The following is a 12717-nucleotide window of genomic DNA, read 5'->3' on the forward strand; positions in this document are numbered from 1 at the left end:
TCAACGTTGATTCAATTAATAGCCAGGGGCTTGGCAGAAACAAGCCCAAATTCCACAATGTTAATCATCGGGGCAATTAAAGGTTAAGCAACTAGGGTTACAGTGAGACAATGCAACCCCATTTTGCTTACTTAATTATGTTCAGTTAATTAACAGCTTCAGTAGCAAGCTACCTTGCAAGATGAAAAGAAAAGTGCTTTGCTACACTGAATTCTCCTAAAAGCAGCCTTGGCGTATCCATAACAGAATGGAACTATGCTGCAGGCGTGAAAATTTCTATTCACCTGGTCATTTGCGGTGAACTAAAATCACCTCCAAGGAATCAGGCAGGAAACCATTGTAAATGCTGGCTATTTTCTTTATGTAGGTGGCACATCCCGGTAATGCTGAGGGAAAACGGGCAATCTAGAAGATGACTTGTGGGCTGACAGGTTTGCAGACTTATAACAACAACAACAACAACAACAACAACAACTGATTTATATACCACCCTTCAAGATGACTTAACACTCACAGAGCAGTTTACAAAATATGTTATTATTATCCCCACAACAAAACACCCTGTGAGGAGGGTGGGGCTGAGAGAGCTCTGAAAGAGCTGTGACTATCCAAGGTCACCCAGCTGGTTTCAAGCAGAGGAGTGGGGAATCAAACCCGGTTCTCCAGATTAGAGTCCTGCTGCTCTTAACCACTACACCAAACTGGCTCTCAATAATAATAACAATAACAATATTCAATTTATATACCGTCCTTCAGGACAACGTAGGGTTTCCCCCATTATGGTTTCAGAATTTTGCTTTGCATTTCATTTCATTCTCCCTTAATTCAATATCTGTAGATCTGCCAATCTGTAGATGTCCCAGCCCCCACCCTAAAATGATATTTCTGGATCCACAGATGAAACCTACCACAATGAGAAACAACTTCTAAAAACTTTGAAATAAGCAGCAACAAAAACATCCAGTACAGTAGTCATTATGATCTAGAACAAAATAAGGTCATGTGGTTTTAGGGTTGCCAGGTCCCCTGGGGCTGGGATGGGGGTGGAGGGGTATACCCCACAAACTTCAGTAGGGTGCCAGCTCCTGGTTGAGAAATTCCTGGAGATTGGGGCGGGGTGGAGCCTGAATAGGGTAGGGTTTAGGGAGGGGAGGGACCTCAGCTGGGTATAATGCCATACAGTCCACCTTTCAAGGAAGCCATTTTCTCCAGGGAGATAGATTGAGCTGGGTAGCCATGTTAGTCTGTCTGCAGCAGTAGAAAAGAGCGAGAGTCCAGTAGCACCTGTAAGACTAACACAATTTGTGGTAGGGCCTGAGCTTTCACGTGCCACAGCTCAGGTATCTGAAGAAGTGAGCTGTGGCTCACGAAAGCTCATACCCTACCACAAATTTTGTTAGTCTTATACTCTTGCTTTTTTGTACTATTTTCTCCAGGGGACTGATCTCTGTCCTCTGGAGATCAGCTGTAATTCCGGGAGATCTCTGGCCACCTCCTGGAGGCTGGCAACCCTATGCTTTCATGGTGTCAGAAAATTACATATTTTTCAAGCGATGGTTGTGACAGAGGATGATTCTCTAAGATGACGGCCAGGTAAACTATTGATCAGCCCAAAATGATATCTAGTCATTAAGCTTCCTGATAGTGAGTCAGTTCTGCACTGACTGACAATGGCTCTTCAGAGCCTCAGAGACCTTTTGTATCACCTGATACCTGATTCTTTGAAATGGAGCTACCAGGGATGCTCTACCAACAACAACGTTCGATTTATATACCGCCCTTCAGGACAACTTAATGCCCACTCCGAGCGGTTTACAAAGTGTGTAATTATTATCCTCACGATGATCACCCTGTGAGGTGGGTGGGGCTGAGAGAGCTCCAAGAAGCTGTGACTGACCCAAGGTCACCTGGAGGCTTCAAGTGGAGGAGTGAGGAATCATGCCCGGTTCGTAGATACCACCGAGCCAGAGCTCCACCCTGGTTGAATGTGCTGCTCGTGGTTCCTGTCCGCTTGCAAAGGCTGTGCACGTACAGCCCTTTTTCCAAAAGCAGGGGAAATAAAAGGGGAAATAAAGGGGAAATACTAGTACTGGTGCTTTTAAGTGACTTGATTTTCTTTCCTGGGACCTTGTTTCTTTTCTACTGTTTCCTTCCCAAGGAATACCTCTTGTTTGTTTACTTTTTCCAAAAAGCTTCAATTGTTACCCTTCTTACCTGTTCAGCAGAAGGCTAGATTTACCTCCCCCTTCCCATCTCCAAACAAATAATCAGCATGGTTACTGTTTGCAAAGAGGCTCTGTGTGCATATTCCCAGCTGCCATGGACGCACACAGTTGGATCAGGGCCAGAATGTTTAGCAAGGGTGCATAAATTGCATGCAGTCAAGTTCCGTTAAAATTTACAAGGCCCAGATGATAAATTAAAGCTGCGATCAATAGTTTACCTGGCCGTCATCTTGTAAATACATAAATCTTTCTTGCCCGTTGTTAGGCCCCTAGCTGCCTTTGGTTGAACAAGAAACACTAAGTAAGCAACGTTGAAAAATGGTTCCTTAAATATTGTGCACTATTTATAGCATTTTCATTCATTAGGGTTTTTAATTTCCTTTGGTCTTTGTCAGCTTTCATGCTGCTCATATTTTGTCTTCAAAAAATTTCTTTACGGGCCAGGTTTCACTCTTCACAAAATTTTACTCCAATTACTTCTCTCGGTAAACAAGCATTCTCCTCTTATCTGGATAATGAGCTATAAGAAGAAATGATTTCTGATTAGTTAAGCTAATTTTTGAAAAGGACAGAAGGAACCACATTGCAAACAGGTCGAAAAATAATAGTAATCAATCTGAAACATTGTTAAATGACAAACAGTGCAATCCTAAACAGAGTGACCCCCATCTAAGACAATTGATTTAAATGGGCTTAGATTGGAGTAACTCTTCTTAGGACTGCACTGAAAGAGAATGCATTTGAAATACATGGTAACCATAATAATCCTCCCTCTGGACACATACTAGGTGGTGATAGAAGGGTCTAGGACTGAAATAGCCCCTCTAAGTAGGCGTTAAATTGTCCTGAAGGGTGGTATATAAATCAAATGTTGTTGTTGTTGTTGTTGTTATTGTTGTTATATTTATACTGGATTGATGATGCTGTTCTCAGCACCATTTTCCTTCTCTTTCTTTGTCTTCACTGTCCCTGGGCAAAATTGTCCACATTCCTACAGAGTTTGGAGCACCCATAGGATATTATTAATGAATGTTATCACAATGGTACATTTGATATATCAGGTGTGGCCAAACTTGCTTAATGTAAGAGCCACATAGAATAAACGTCAGATGTTAGAAAGCCAAAAGACATGACGCATTGAAGTGACTTCAGATGAGGAGGTGAGTTTGGGGGAGTGTCTTGAAAGTGATGTCACAGAAAGGGGTGAGGTTTCAGTGCAGTATGCTGGAAATGACATCATCTAGAGGAGTAGAGCTTAGGAAGAGCCATCACCTGACCTTTGACTTCAAAGTGACATCACAAAAGTGACATCACATCCTTGCTAGGCTTCACCCCCAAAGTCCCCAGATATTTTCTGAGTCAGACCTGGCAACCCCAACATTTTTATTAAAAATATGAAAGACATGGAAAGAAAGAGGGAAGGGAAAAAGGATAAGGGAGGAAAGACATGGAAAGAAAGGAGGAAAGGGAAGAAAATAAACTAGACTAAAATAAAACGTATGGCCATGGTGATACTCAGAGACCTCTGGGAGCCGCACAATATGTCTAGAAGAGGCACATGTGGCTCCCCAGCCACAGTTTGGCCACCCCTGTGATATATTGTCATGGGCGAGGGGGGGCAGAAATCAATGACTAATTAAACAGCGTGGTGGGTGAATAAGGACTATTCCAAAGAGGGCAACAAAACGGTGAGTTTCAACTCTTCTCCATATCACTTACCCCATCAACAATCTTCCTTTTGGACTTCTTTATTTCCTAATAGGGAAAAGCAAAAAGGGTAATAGGGGTTCCCGATATATTCCCGGCTGGAGCTTAAAGCCACTAATGGAAGGATTGATTGGGGAAATGGCATGGGACAGAGGGAACAGTTAAAGCCAACAGTGTTATTTAATCCCATTAGTGATGGAGGCCACAGGCAGTCAATATACAGCACTGCAGTATAGTGGTTAGAGAGCTGAACTTGAATCTGGAAAACCTAGATGCAACATTCCCACTACACCAAGAATCTCACTTGGAGATCTTGGACCATTCAGTCTCTTTCTGTCTCACCTAACCTCGCAAGATTGTAAAATTGAATGGGATAACGAGGTAGAGCTTCCTGTGGTCCTTGGAGGCAGAGGGGAATAACAATGTACTAGATAAATAGACGATAGCTCACCATCTATGTGGGCAAGTGAGGGCTAGGGCAGTGAAGGCAAAGGAGGAGAGAAATGATGAGAAAATCAAGGAACTGTGAATGTGCTTCCCATGATATAGGAGAGATTTAGCCCCTCCTATTTTCCATTTCCACAGATCTGAGTCTTTTGGGGTGGCCTCACAGCTGTTTTTTTTTTTTTTTAGCTAAACGATTCAGCAGGAATATGTATTTATTTGTTGTCAGGTTACAGCTCCTGAGGGTTAGAGTCTGGGAATGTCCTCCTTTCTTAGTAAGCTCCAGGAATTGGCCCTTAGTTGATGGCCCAGAATCCTCTTTTCAGCCATGCACCTCTCCTCTGGCCATGACAGAAAGGCCTTGCTCTTCCTCCTTGGCTCCCCCTGAGTTGGCCAAATAAAGAGTCATTTGAGGACAGAATGGCCCTGGACTCAACCAATGCCCCCTGTCCTGGGGCAGAGCCTAAGTAAACAAGGGGAACCCGTGCCAATGGTTTCTTCCACTGGGCCTCCTCCTCTGCCATTCTGTCCTCCTTGAGAGCTAAATAGGTTGCTCCTTGGGTCCACACTGGCCCAGAAGGCCAAGGCTTCTGCCAGTATCCTCTCCCAGACTGTCAGCAGGCACACAGTGCCACTCAAGCTCCTCCTCCCATCTGAGCCTTGCTGCAGGTCCACCTTGCTCTGAGAATGGTCTGGATGCTTCCTCGAACATGGCTCCTCTCCTAGCACTTTCTCCTTGGCTCCCAGAAGAGGTGTGGATCCCGGTGTCTCACCTAACCTTGCAAGATTGTAAAACTGAATGGGATAACGAGGTAGAGCTTCCTGTGGTCCTTGGAGGCAGAGGGGGATAACAATGTACTAGATAAATAGACGATAGCTCACCATCTACGTGGGCAAGTGAGGGCTAGGGCAGTGAAGGCAAAGGAGGAGGGAAAGGATGAGAAAATCAAGGAACTATGACTGTGCTTCCCATGGTATAGGAGAGATTTAGCCCCCCCCCCCATTCCCCATTTCCACAGATCTGAGTCTTTTAGGGTGGCCTCACAGCTGTTTTTTCCCCAGCTAAATGGCACCATCCCAGCCATCGCCGAAGCCCCCACAGCCCATTCTGGTGCCCCCTAGAAAAAGTGGGCGCAGGAAGCAGAATCGCCTGCCCTGGACATTTGATTAGTACATTTTTATTTTACCCTTCCAGCAGAGTGCTCAGGAAGATTTGCATCATTCTTCCCTCCTCCACTGATCTTCACAACAACCTTGTTAGGTAAGTTAAGCTGAGAGAGAGAAGGTGATTGGCCCAAGGTCACAGATTGAGGATTTGAACCTAGATTTCTCAGATCCTGGTGGGACACTTGTGGTCCCCAATATTGATCATGAAGCCTGAATTTGTCCCTGAAAATAAGCATTGTACACACACACACACACACACACACTCACAAAAGGGGGTGGAAAACAAGCATCCAAAGAATATAAATGTTCGGCAATGGGAACATTTTTTTCATTAACTTGTTCTGCTGCCTCCAATGTGCAGTGAACATCAAAAAGCACGAATATTAATTTCTCTCATTTCCCCTGTCCCAAACCAATTCTTAGTTAATGTGGTAAGCAGGGTTATTTATTTCATACTTAAAATCGCGGCTCCTGGAACAGCACCGATGAGCTGGTGGAACTGACATTATATATTGAACAACCTAATGAAAATCTGAAAGCAATAATCAGTGTAAATTAGGGATTTGCTCGACTGACAACACAAGCTTCTGTAAACCTGATATTGTCCTTATGTAAACTCATGAATGGAGACTTTTCTCAAATAAATTACTTAATAACATCAGAGAGTCATCGGCTGTGTAAATATATCCCAGGGCGCACTCCAAAGAGTTTTGAATGTAAATGTTCATTCAATAGAATTTCATATTTGCCACCTTTGCTAACGAGTTTTTTTTTTCTCCCATTATGAAACCATTATTAGCATGAAAAAAGTTAAATTTTTGTCTCTAATTTTTAGAATTAACCCTCTTCAGAAGGCCTGGGAGGTTTGAAAGTTCTTTAACTGGAATGCTTTATTTGCATAATTTCCATTGCCCCAACCCTTCCATGTTCACCGCGAGGCCTTTGCATATTGTCATATTTCTTTTTTATGCTTGCAGCAAAATTCATTAATTTTTATTTTCCCCTCCGTGTTTCAAAACAACAGAAGAAACAATGAGAAAAATAGCAAGCATTAAACAGGCTTGATGTTTTTATATGTCAATGCTGAGACAAAATGAGGGTGGGAGATATTTTATGGACTTGTTTGCTCTTCGTGAAAAAAAAAACATACAACTAGGGATGTGCGTTTCGGCATTCAGAATGCCGAAAGAATGCCGAAACAAAAGTGTTTCGGCTTCTTTCGGGGAATGCCAAAACGTTTCGGGGAATGCCGAAACGTTTCGGGTAGCCGAAAGAAAAAAGCCGAAACGTTTCGGGATTCTTTCGGCTTTCTTTCGGCTTTTCTATGGGAAAATGCCTCCGTCTTCCCGGACGTCTGGGGGAGGCATTTTCCCACCGAATAAGCCCAAAATTGGTGGGGACCTTCCTCTAACCCTTCTCTAACAACCACCCAAGTTTCAGACAGATTGGACTTTGGGGGGGCATGTTATGGCCCCCCAAAGCAGGTCCCCCCATCCTCCCATAAGAAAGCGAAGGAGCAGCATATTGTTAGCATGCTGCTGCTGATCTTTCTTCATTATTTCCTATGGGGAAAAAATGAAGAGGCAGGCTTCCTTTGCCAGGGGTGGCATTTTGCATGCAAAATGCCCCCCTACCCTCAGGGGCCCTTCTCCCAACCCTCCTCCCACCCCCCACCAAGGCTCAGCCTGCTCCCACTTGGGGGGGGCCATTTCATGGCCTCCCCAAGTAGGTGCTCTAATCTCTACCACTGACAGCTGGGGGAGGCTTGTGTTGCCAGGGGTGGCATTTTGCATGCAAAATGCCCCCCAACCCTCTGGGGCCCTTCTCCCACCCCTCCTCCCACCCCCCACCAAGGCTCAGCCTGCTCCCACTTGGGGGGGCATTTCATGGCCTCCCCAAGTAGGTGCTCTGCTCTCATCTCTACCACTGACAGCTGGGGGAGGCTTGTCTTGCCAGGGGTGGCATTTTGCATGCAAAATGCCCCCCAGCCCTCTGGGGCCCTTCTCCCACCCTTCCTCCCACCCCCCACCAAGGCTCAGACTGCTCCCACTTGGGGGGGCCATTTCATGGCCTCCCCAAGTAGGTCCTCTCAGCCCCTAAAGTCCACCCCTTACAGCCCCACACAAACCCAATTCCCCCCAGCTGCCACACACAGACCCAAATCCCCACATTAGCCCCTCACAGACCCAAATCCACCCCCACCTGCCCCACACCCATAACCCCAGGAACAGGCTGGCAAAGGCCAGCCCTCTCCCTTTGTTCCCTATGCTGGGAACTTCTAAACTCTCTTTCCCTAGGCAATTCTGCACAGCCCAGGGGTGCCACAATGGTGGGCACACTTCTGAGTGCCAGCTGGTCCCTGTGAAAGAGCACCTGAACCACAGACACCCTCCCTCAAATTCCCCCACCACCTACAGAGATGGCTGGCCAGCCAGCCCCATTGTTCCCTATGATGGGAACCAACTGCACAACAAAGAATAAAACAAGAACAACACAAAATAAAGTTTTAAAAAAATTATATTCTCCCTTCCAAAGTACAAGTAGGCAAAGCATTATGACACATTACACCAGCAGTCCCCCACACAGAAAAATTAAAACAAAACTCACTTAACATCAGAGAATCACAAAGCATGATTCCTGTCAAAAACACTTTATTTCTTGAACAGCTTTAGGTTACACAGCAGGGGGGAACACCAAAGGGCATGGCAGCACTATCTTACACAAAAATAACACAACTCACTTCACATCAGAGAATCACAAAGCACAATTCCTGTTAAAAACACTTTATTTCTTGAACAGCTTTAGGTTACACAGCAGGGGGGAACACCAAAGGGCATGGCAGCACTATCTTACACAAAAATAACACAACTCGCTTCACATTAAAGAATCACCCCAAAAAATTGCTGTCAAAAGCACTTTATTTCTGTAACTGCTTTAGGAAGGCACCACAGAGCAGGAAAGCAGTGTACTACACAAAAATAACACAACTCACTTCACATCAGAGAATCACACAAACACAATTGCTGTCAAAAACGGTGAAGTGGGTTGTATTATTTTTTGCAGTACATTGCTATCATGCCCTGTTGTGCCCTCCTACTGTGTAACCTAAAGCTGTTCAAGAAATAAAGTGTTTTTGCCAGGAATTGTGTTTTTGTGATTCTCTGATGTTAAGTGAGTTGTGTTATTTTTGTGTAAGATAGTGCTGCCATGCCCTTTGGTGTTCCCCCCTGCTGTGTAACCTAAAGCTGTTCAAGAAATAAAGTGTTTTTGACAGGAATCATGCTTTGTGATTCTCTGATGTTAAGTGAGTTTTGTTTTAATTTTTCTGTGTGGGGGACTGCTGGTGTAATGTGTCATAATGCTTTGCCTACTTGTACTTTGGAAGGGAGAATATAATTTTTTTAAAACTTTATTTTGTGTTGTTCTTGTTTTATTCTTTGTTGTGCAGTTGGTTCCCATCATAGGGAACAATGGGGCTGGCTGGCCAGCCATCTCTGTAGGTGGTGGGGGAATTTGAGGGAGGGTGTCTGTGGTTCAGGTGCTCTTTCACAGGGACCAGCTGGCACTCAGAAGTGTGCCCACCATTGTGGCACCCCTGGGCTGTGCAGAATTGCCCAGGGAAAGAGAGTTTAGAAGTTCCCAGCATAGGGAACAAAGGGAGAGGGCTGGCCTTTGCCAGCCTGTTCCTGGGGTTATGGGTGTAGGGCAGGTGGGGGTGGATTTGGGTCTGTGAGGGGCTAATGTGGGGATTTGGGTCTGTGTGTGGCAGCTGGGGGGAATTGGGTTTGTGTGGGGCTGTAAGGGGTGGACTTTAGGGGCTGAGAGGACCTACTTGGGGAGGCCATGAAATGGCCCCCCAAGTGGGAGCAGTCTGAGCCTTGGTGGGGGGTGGGAGGAAGGGTGGGAGAAGGGCCCCTGAGGGCTGGGGGGCATTTTGCATGCAAAATGCCACCCCTGGCAAGACAAGCCTCCCCCAGCTGTCAGTGGTAGAGATGAGAGCAGAGCATCTACTTGGGGAGGCCATGAAATGCCCCCCCAAGTGGGAGCAGGCTGAGCCTTGGTGGGGGGTGGGAGGAGGGGTGGGAGAAGGGCCCCTGAGGGTAGGGGGGCATTTTGCATGCAAAATGCCACCCCTGGCAAAGGAAGCCTGCCTCTTCATTTTTTCCCCATAGGAAATAATGAAGAAAGATCAGCAGCAGCATGCTAACAATATGCTGCTCCTTCGCTTTCTTATGGGAGGATGGGGGGACCTGCTTTGGGGGGCCATAACATGGCCCCCCAAAGTCCAATCTGTCTGAAACTTGGGTGGTCGTTAGAGAAGGGTTAGAGGAAGGTCCCCACCAATTTTGGGCTTATTAGGTGGGAAAATGCCTCCTCCAGGCGTCCTGAAAGACGGAGGCATTTTCCCAAAAAAAAACCCCCGAAAGAATGCCGAAAGAATGCCGAAAGAATCCCGAATCCCGAATCCCGAAAGAGATTCTTGTTTCGGCTTTCGGCTTTAACGGTAGAGAATCTTGTTTCGGGTAATCCCGAAACAAGAAAGCCGAAAGTTTTTTCCTTGCACACCCCTACATACAACCTTTGGCGTGGTTTTGTACATGAAAGGTGGAGAAGGATCACATCCTTAGAGTGAGATCCTAAGCAGAGTTACTCCAGTCTAAGTCCATTGAAGTCAATGGGCTTAGACTGGAGTAACTGCTTAGGATTTCACTGTTATTTAACAGATCCAGAGGAGTTAGCCGTGTTAGTCTGTAGTAGCAAAATAGAAAAGAGTCCAGTAGCACCTTTAAGACTAACCAATTTTACTGTAGCATAAGCTTTCGAGAATCACAGTGCTCTTCGTCAGACATCTGACGAAGAGCACTGTGATTCTCGAAAGCTTATGCTACAGTAAAGTTGGTTAGTCTTAAAGGTGCTACTGGACTCTTTTCTATACTGTTATTTAATGATCATATTCTTATCCTGCCCTTGCCCTGACCGGGATAGCCCAGGCAAGCCCGACCTTGTCAGACCTCAGAAGCTAAGCAGGGTCAGCCTTGGTTAGTAACTGGATGGAAGACCTACAATGAAGACCAGGGTTGCAGCAGAGGCAGGCAATGGCAAACCATCTCTTGCCTTGAAAACCCCAGCAGGGATCAGCATAAGTCAGCTATGACTTGACGGCACTCTCCACCACTACCTTCCTCCAATGAGCTGAAGACAGCATTCATTGCTCTCTCTTCCTGCACATTATCCAGACAACAACCCTGTGAGGTGGGCGAGACAGAGTGACTAACAGAAGGCTGCTGAGTAGGAATTCAAATCCAGGACTTGCCTGTTCCAGTGAAATATCACTACACCATAAGAAGCTGAGGCTGCCAGGTTGGCCCTTTGTAAGGTGTCTTTGTTGCCTCAGTACTGAGAGAGGAGGGTCCAGGTGGTAGCCAGATTTCTTCCAGAATTACAATTGATCTCCAGGGAACAGCAATCAGTTCCCCGGGAGAAAATGGCTGCTTTGGAGGGTGGACTCTATGGCATTATACTCTGCTGAAGTCCCTCTTCAAACCCTGCCCTCTCCAGGTGCCACCCCCAAAATCTCCAGAAATTCCCCAATCCAGAGCTGGTAACCCTAGTTAATACTCACTCTGTCTCCTTTGTCTCCCCCACCAAGCCTCTCCACAGTCAAGCGGAGAGAGGCCTGGTATGTTTTCTTTGGCCTTTTGTGGACTTTCCTTTCAGAAGGCGGAGGGGCTTCAGGCTTCCTTCTCACGCTGTTTTCACCAGTGGAAATGCCACGAGAATGAAGTCTGGAGTACCTCCTCTCCCCTCACAGTGCTTCCAAGCTGAAAGGAGCAATAGGATGCTTTGATGGTAAGTTCCCCGGATCATACAAGGGACTACAAGTTGGGTCAAACACTTAATACTTGATCTGAGTCACATGTATCATATATTTTGGCTGTCTGTCTTCATGACCAGTGAACAGAACTGGTCTTGCATAACTTGAGCATGACCTGCTATGTATGCTTCTTCAGGACTAGTAGACTAGGGTTGTTAAGTGAAATCCTCTTAATTCCCATTTGCCGAATTTCTCCCTGAAATCCAGCAATCCATTTCTATTCCTCTTTTAAGGAACTTGCGTCAGTTTCAAATCAATTCCTCTTTCATGAATAGGCAGATCGCTTTAGATCTCTAAAAAAGTCATTTATTTATTTACTTAATTCTATACTATGAGCATAATTGAAAAATTAAGAACAAGGTGAGCGGTTAAAGAAAAAAATAAACATGAGTTGGGACTTGTCTGAACATATCCTTGCTGCATCAGGCTGCTTGCACCCTTTGTATCATATTACAGTGGCAGAATAACAGGAAGAAATCTACAAATCTAAAAAAACCCTGAGAAACCGAAGAGAATTCCTCTTTCGAAAGAGGAAACGAGAGTAAAAGGAACCGCTATATCTAAAAAAGAAAATTTCCAGGAAAAAAATCCACCCCATGTAACAAACCTATATTATACCTTCTGGACTTTTCTAAACCTCAAATATATAAATCTATATAAATCCACCCATTAGAATTCTTCAAGAGAGATGGGGGTGGGGCTCTTTAGCATGAATTCAACTATCAGTTCCAGATACCTGCTCCAGCTCGAGCCTTGCAAATAAGAACCGAATGTGTGACTAATTAAACTTCAGCGAAAATTAACATCTATCCCTACTGTACTAGCGAGAGCTCGGCAATTGCAAAATGCCAAGTTCTAACAAATGAGAAATTGACCGCATGTTTTCACTCCCCGCAGTTCGCCAATATTAATGATCGGATATTGACTTCCTTCACCTAATTGGATGCTTAATGATAATAGAGGTTGACATTTCCACAGCAAGATGGTTGGCTGGCTGGCACCCGGCCTTATTGGTTTCCATTACATTAAAAAAAAAAGGTGGCATCGACAGGGACATGTTTGTACACAGCCGGGAAGAGTTTAAATTAGAGATTCCTAGTACAGCCAGCTCAAAGCTTCAAAGCTTAATTCTCATATGCAGCAGATAACCGTCTGGAGCATACGATCTCAAACTGCAAGGACACACTCATGTAGATGAATGCTCCTCTTTTAGAAATAAGAATCAACTCACATGTTCTCACCTTTCAAATGGCAATGTAAGAGTAGGTGGTTACCTTAGGTTCAAGAACGTATTGGGGG

Source organism: Eublepharis macularius, chromosome 9 (assembly GCF_028583425.1).
Source record: "Eublepharis macularius isolate TG4126 chromosome 9, MPM_Emac_v1.0, whole genome shotgun sequence".
In the NCBI taxonomy this organism is placed as follows: Eukaryota; Metazoa; Chordata; class Lepidosauria; order Squamata; family Eublepharidae; genus Eublepharis; species Eublepharis macularius.